This window comes from Euphorbia lathyris, chromosome 3 (assembly GCF_963576675.1).
Source record: "Euphorbia lathyris chromosome 3, ddEupLath1.1, whole genome shotgun sequence".
NCBI lineage: Eukaryota > Viridiplantae > Streptophyta > Magnoliopsida > Malpighiales > Euphorbiaceae > Euphorbia > Euphorbia lathyris.
In genome coordinates, this window is record NC_088912.1 from 38,471,108 (window position 1) to 38,477,107 (window position 6,000).

The following is a 6,000-nucleotide window of genomic DNA, read 5'->3' on the forward strand; positions in this document are numbered from 1 at the left end:
TTTATTTATTTTTAAAATTTTTTATTTTTATGATTTTTAGTTTTTAGATTTGTGTATATCAAGTTTTCAATCTATAAAAATTTATTCCAGTCATGTTTTTAATTAGTTTTCAGGTGATTAATATGAATAGGTGAAATTTCAGGAATCTCAGTTGAGATTCCAGGGATTCAATTATTCAAGGAAAGGTAAGCAAAGTTTCTGAACTTACCGAGATGAATTAAATCTCGGTCGTGATCAGCGAAATGAGGTTTCGATGCACGTTTCTCAAGTGGGAAACAGCGTGTCGCGATCGAGATTCACCCATCTCGGTCGCGACATGGGTCATTTTTTACCTGTATCCTTCTTTCTTCTTTATTCCTTGAACCTTTGCTGTACATTTCGAAAAATGCAGTCAATTCATGTCCAAAAGGCGTGAATTTACACCTTTTCGTTCCCAACAGTCACATTGATTTATCCTGATACATTATAAATAATTAGAGAATAACAAAATTATTTTACTTCCCATTTCTTTTCATCTCTATCAGACAATTCTGATTTCTTCTCAATTATCCTACCCTTTTCTAAAAAGTTACAGACACTTTTTCCTTTCTTCCAAAACATGACTACCAAGCATAAATCTTCCAAGAAGAATGTTGTTGCACGCAATAAGCGTCCTGATATGTCAGAATGCTACGATGCACTGTTAGGCATGAAATTGACTACATTAAAAGGTGTTAATTATAATGAATTAAGGGTGTTTGTAGTGCTTTATTACATGAAAGAAGGCCTTATAGGTGTTTTTATGCAGATAAGGAAAGACTTAGCTGAATAGACTAGAAGCAGGCTGTTCACACAACCAAGAGGAGATTATGCCATTATTTGATCCAGCGGTCAAACGTTGGAACCCCTGATGATGGACAGCGACTAGACGGGAAGCAGGTACGATAGTAGCTGCTGGCAGAGAGGTGGAGAAGTGCAGGCATAAAGTAACAAGATGAAAAGAAGGCTCGACCCTTGAGTGTTCAAGGGTCAAAATGATCTTCAACCACTTTTAGCAATTTTTAGATTTCTGAACTTTTGACTTTGTTTTGTAATATATTTTGTGCGGATACTTACCAAGTACCGTTTTAGACTCGGACCTTTCCTTTAAATAGAGGTAGTAAGGAAGGAAAGGTATCGGATATTGGAAGAAAGAAAAAGATAGACTTTTTGGAAGGGAGAGAGCTCTATAGATGGAGTTTCAGAGCTTTGAACTATGTGATTGCTCACTCGCCTGTATGAGTGAGTAATCCTTTTGAATGGGCTCGGCCAGTCGGGGCCGGTAATGTAAGTTTTTCCAAGTCTAGCAATGAATGAATGATGTTAATGCATGAAGTGTTTGTTGAGGCTTTATATTCCAATGCTTGAGCATGTATGTTTGTGTTAGATGAATGATAGGAAACTGCTTTCATCTTCACCGAACTCTCTATCAAACATCCAACCCCGAAGCAGAAATGTTAGGTGGTTTTACTAAGGGTTTTCTCATAAGAAATGTTGTTTCAATCTTAATGCAAGAAAGAACAAACCTTTAGGATGCTACGGGTTTTAGTAAATTTTAGAATCTTAAGAACACACGAGAGTTGACTTAAGTGAGAGTTAAAACAGAAACCTTGGCTTCAGTTGCATCATTCATGATTTGTTTGGTTGTTGTCAAGCTTACAGTAACCTGTTCCTCTGTGCTTAGCCTGTTCTCCTTATTATCATTATCAAGCAATCATTTTTACACGTAAAGCAACTTGTTTAGTCATTAGTCTTCACAACTACCAACATCTGTCAATACAAAAGAATCACACACTACGAGCACCCTGTTCATAAAGTATTTCTCATAAACTTTGGACATCAATCCCTGTGGATACGATACTTGACTTATCACTTTATTACTTGTATCTAGTGCACTTGTTAGAGTCCATTAAGGAGACACAAAGTTTTTGGCGCCATTGCCGGGGATTGAAAGCAACAAATTTTATACGAAACTTTCTATGAAACAAGGTGTTTTTAATCTGTTTGCTAAATAGTGCAGCCAGAATGAGTCTTTATCAGTTTATGCATAGAGCTGGACCTGCTATTTTTCCTATCGATCTCTAATTAGAGAGAACGTGTAGACGAAACAGAGCAGGAGCTCGACGTGCAAGACAAAGAGAACGACAAAGAGAAAGAAGAATGGCTGGAAGGGTACCACCCGAACAACCAGTCCAACCAAATCAGGAAGAAGAGGGAGAGAATAACAATCCTCCTGTCACGAGAATCGGAGACTATTCGAACCACGGAAGGACATTCGTCATGCATAGTGTTACCCAACGAAAGGAACAACATGTTTGAGGTGAAAGCATCTATGATACAAATGTTGCAGGCAGCAGTACAGTTCAATAGATACCAGTCGGAAGATCCAAATGGGCATATCCTTGAGTTTATCACACTATGCAACACTTTCAGATCAAACTGAGGCGTTTCTGAGGACGTGATCAGGCTAAAGCTGTTTCCTTTTTCTCTAAAAGATAAAGCAAAGAACTGGTTGAAAAACTTGCAACCAGGAACAATCACCACTTGGGAAGAAATGGCTAGCGCCTTTCTGATGAAATATTTTCCACCAAGACAAGCCATTAAACTCAGAAACGAGGTATCCCATTTCATGCAAGAAGAGGATGAATCCTTAGCTGAGGCATGGGAAAGGTACAAGGAACTACTAAGAAGGGTACCCAATCATGGCATTCCCATGTGGATGCAGATGCAGAACTTTTACAATGGGGTAACCAACATTTATAAGATCCAGATTGAATCCATTGCCAACGGAAACCCCGAAGATCTGGAACCACAAGCCTTGTACGACCTTATTGAGAGAGTAGTAAGCACGAGTTATAACTGGCACTCCGCCAGAAGTGAAGAAAAAAGTGCGGGAAATGAAGATGTTGTGTCAAAATTGACAAGCCAGGTAGAACAACTTGCCAGACAGCTCGGCAAGATAAATGTGTCCTCAATCTACAACGAACCACCGTTCAATAATATATGTGATTTTTGTGGAGGGCTTCATTTTAATATAAACTATCCCGGAGTCAAGCAAGGGAAGGGTACACAGGCAGAATGCGATTATGCAGGGTATAATCAGAGGAATCCACTGAACCCATACTCTAACACATATAATCCAGCCACAAGAAATCATCCAAATTTCGGATGGACAGGCCAGCCTAACCAGCAGGAACAACCGAGGTATCAGAAACAACCAAGATACCAACAACAGCAAGGAGGACACTACCAGAGGCAACCTCAGCAGCATTATAAACAACATGTTCCACCAAAAGAAGATGTAGAGCTAGACATGAAGATGATAATGATGCAGTTCATGAAGCAGACGCAAGCGTCAATTAAAAATCTGGAAACTGATGTGCGCGGCGCCTAGTGTAGTGGTTTTCTACGATGCAATGTATGTGTATTGCGATGAATGTGCTACGAATATGGATATGATCTTTTAAATGTTCTAACTCCACTAGACACTACGACTACTTAGGGGCAAGTGTACCCCGCCGTATCAAGTAATAATCCAGTTAAGACCGGGTATCGAATCCACGGGATTTATAATTACAAGTATTAGACGACTCGGTTTCGTATGTTTTTTAAGCGGTGATTACTTTGGGTAAAGTAAGACACAACTACAAACTACTCCTAACTATGGGCGAGACAGATTTATGTAACGAAAACTCCACGGAATGAAATGGGCGACGATAAGTTATAAATATAAAAGGCAATGACTCCGAATATATTCGATTGACGATTTACTCTTGCAAAGACGACTACATGTAGTTCGACCGACCCGCGAAGTACTTAGACTACGTGGTTCCTAGTCAAGGCGTGTCTAATGCTGGGGATTAGAAACTAGGGCCCGTAAGTTCCGTGGTGTGTCAATTCCTACGGTTTCCGGTTTGTCACTTCTGGTAACGCAACACCTATATGAATCCCTAAAGATTGCCCGAATGGCATCGGAAATCGCGTTCCCCTACACAATAGTCAATTACGACCATCAAAACAAGCAATAAACATCAACACGTATATAGAAACGGAAATTGCAAATCATATATTATAAATATGGAAAGCGTGAATAGGGAATACAACCAAGCCTAGTACATAGGAAGAGTGCAAGCTAATTAGCAAGTAGAGAGGGGAGAATCGGCCCTCGGAACTAGCTAACCGGACTCAAGGCCGTCTCTTAGGTCTTGGAGGTGGAACTCTCGAGCTTGGTGGCCGAGGGTGGAGCGGAACTTTGACGGAATGACGGATTAAGTGAACAAGCCCTCAAGGTGGGAGAGTTTTATTACATAAAAACTGAATCTAAAACTAAAATAACAAGAATAAAAAAAAGTAATAAGATGTAGCTATGTACAAGGTGTTAAGAGATGTCTAATTGAGTGCTAATCACTCTTATTTATACATCAAGCTAGGGGCAAAAATGTAACTTCACAAGGTGCAAGTATGGAGCAACATCATTGAGTGTAGAAATCCCATAATACGCCCCGCGTATGGTGAGGCACGCCCCGCGTATATTCCCATTCTGTCAGAAATCTCCTGCATGTGGACCAATTCTATGTCTTGTTGTCTCAAACACGCCCTGTGTAGCTGAAGTACGCCCCGCGTAAATGAGTTTCTGAGATTTTATAGCTTGAATTGGAGCTTTTACGCCGTGCGTAGCTGAAGTACGCCCCGCGTAAAGGATGATACGCCCCGCGTAAAAGATGATACGCCCCGCGTATGGAGAGTTGACTCCGGGAGACAATGCATTCTGACTTTCAGGATTAGGCCAATTATTTCCGACATGTGTCATACGCCCCGCGTATGCTGAGTCAATTCCACATGGTGTCTGCGGATAAGGCAATTATTGCTGACACCATGTTTTACGCCCCGCGTAAGGGATGATACGCCCCGCGTAAAGGATGATACGCCCAGCGTAAAGGATGATACGCCCCGCGTATTTGAGTAGATTTTTGCTCCTTGCTCGTACCTGAAATACAAATCTTAAGAGCCGAGTTAGCTTGACGTTTTTATTTCCTAAACTAATCAAAAACACGGAAAATTAACTGAAAGTACGAAATTTATTCTTATTTCTTTATTTTATCAAAACGCTTTATTTTTGTAATTAAACTTATTTATTTCTTCTAAAATTAAACCGTAAATCACGCTAAAAGATAGGGACGAAATGCCCCTATCAAACCTCCTCGGACTTTAAAGTTTTACTTGTCCTCAAGTAAAAGAAATCGAAAGACAAGGGATTGAGATAATTGAGAAACAAACCGAAGGTTGGTTTTACCAAGTGCGTGATTTCAAAGTTACGGTTTTATGCAAAGGTTTCGGTAAGTACCTACGCAAGCAATTGAGTACAAAAATTATTTGAGACCTCCATGATTAAGTTTAATAGGCGATATTAACGGGAGCCGATCATCTTTTGAGAACTCGGTAGTATCTCACCAAGGAATTTCACTCTTACGCTCAATTTTTGGTGGGTCGGTGTTTTCGCACTCTTCTTTGCACTTAGTCAAGATCATGTTGAATTTGCATTTTCATCCGGGTTTTTCCTCCTATAACATGGTTAGGCAACATTAAAAATGAACCCAGAGGGGGGTTGTAATGTGGGTGGCTTTTTAGTGGTTAGTTTAAAGAGACTCAAGTTCCAAAATACCGTTTTGTGATTGCACCGTGTTTTTATTTATTTCTGCCTTGGCGATTTTTACAAAATATACTTCAAAATTGCTCGGGTGGAGCTTGAGAATGCCTTTTTGTTTTTATTGTATCCTTTGTTTTGATAGAGGCACAAAAACAATATTTTGAAGGCTTATGGTGCTCGTTTGTTAAGGTCGTGACTTTTTCCAAGTGATTTGGGTGCAAATTGATTTTGTCGGTATTCGAACAAGAGGAAAAAGGGTTAAATGTTAAAAAGGGTATTAACAAAAAAGTTGGTTAATAGGCTCGAAGGGGTTTCCTAATGTTTAGTGAAAACGA

The 6,000-nt window shown here is 39.8% G+C and overlaps 1 non-coding gene across 1 annotated transcript; it reads right to left on the minus strand.

Moving 5' to 3' along the window:
- Positions 1-2,620: 2,620 nt before the first annotated feature.
- On the minus strand, positions 2,621-2,727 carry LOC136225012 (small nucleolar RNA R71). The gene has a single exon (XR_010686752.1). It is a non-coding gene; the product is annotated as a small nucleolar RNA R71 (small nucleolar RNA).
- Between the last annotated feature and the right edge of the window lie 3,273 nt (positions 2,728-6,000).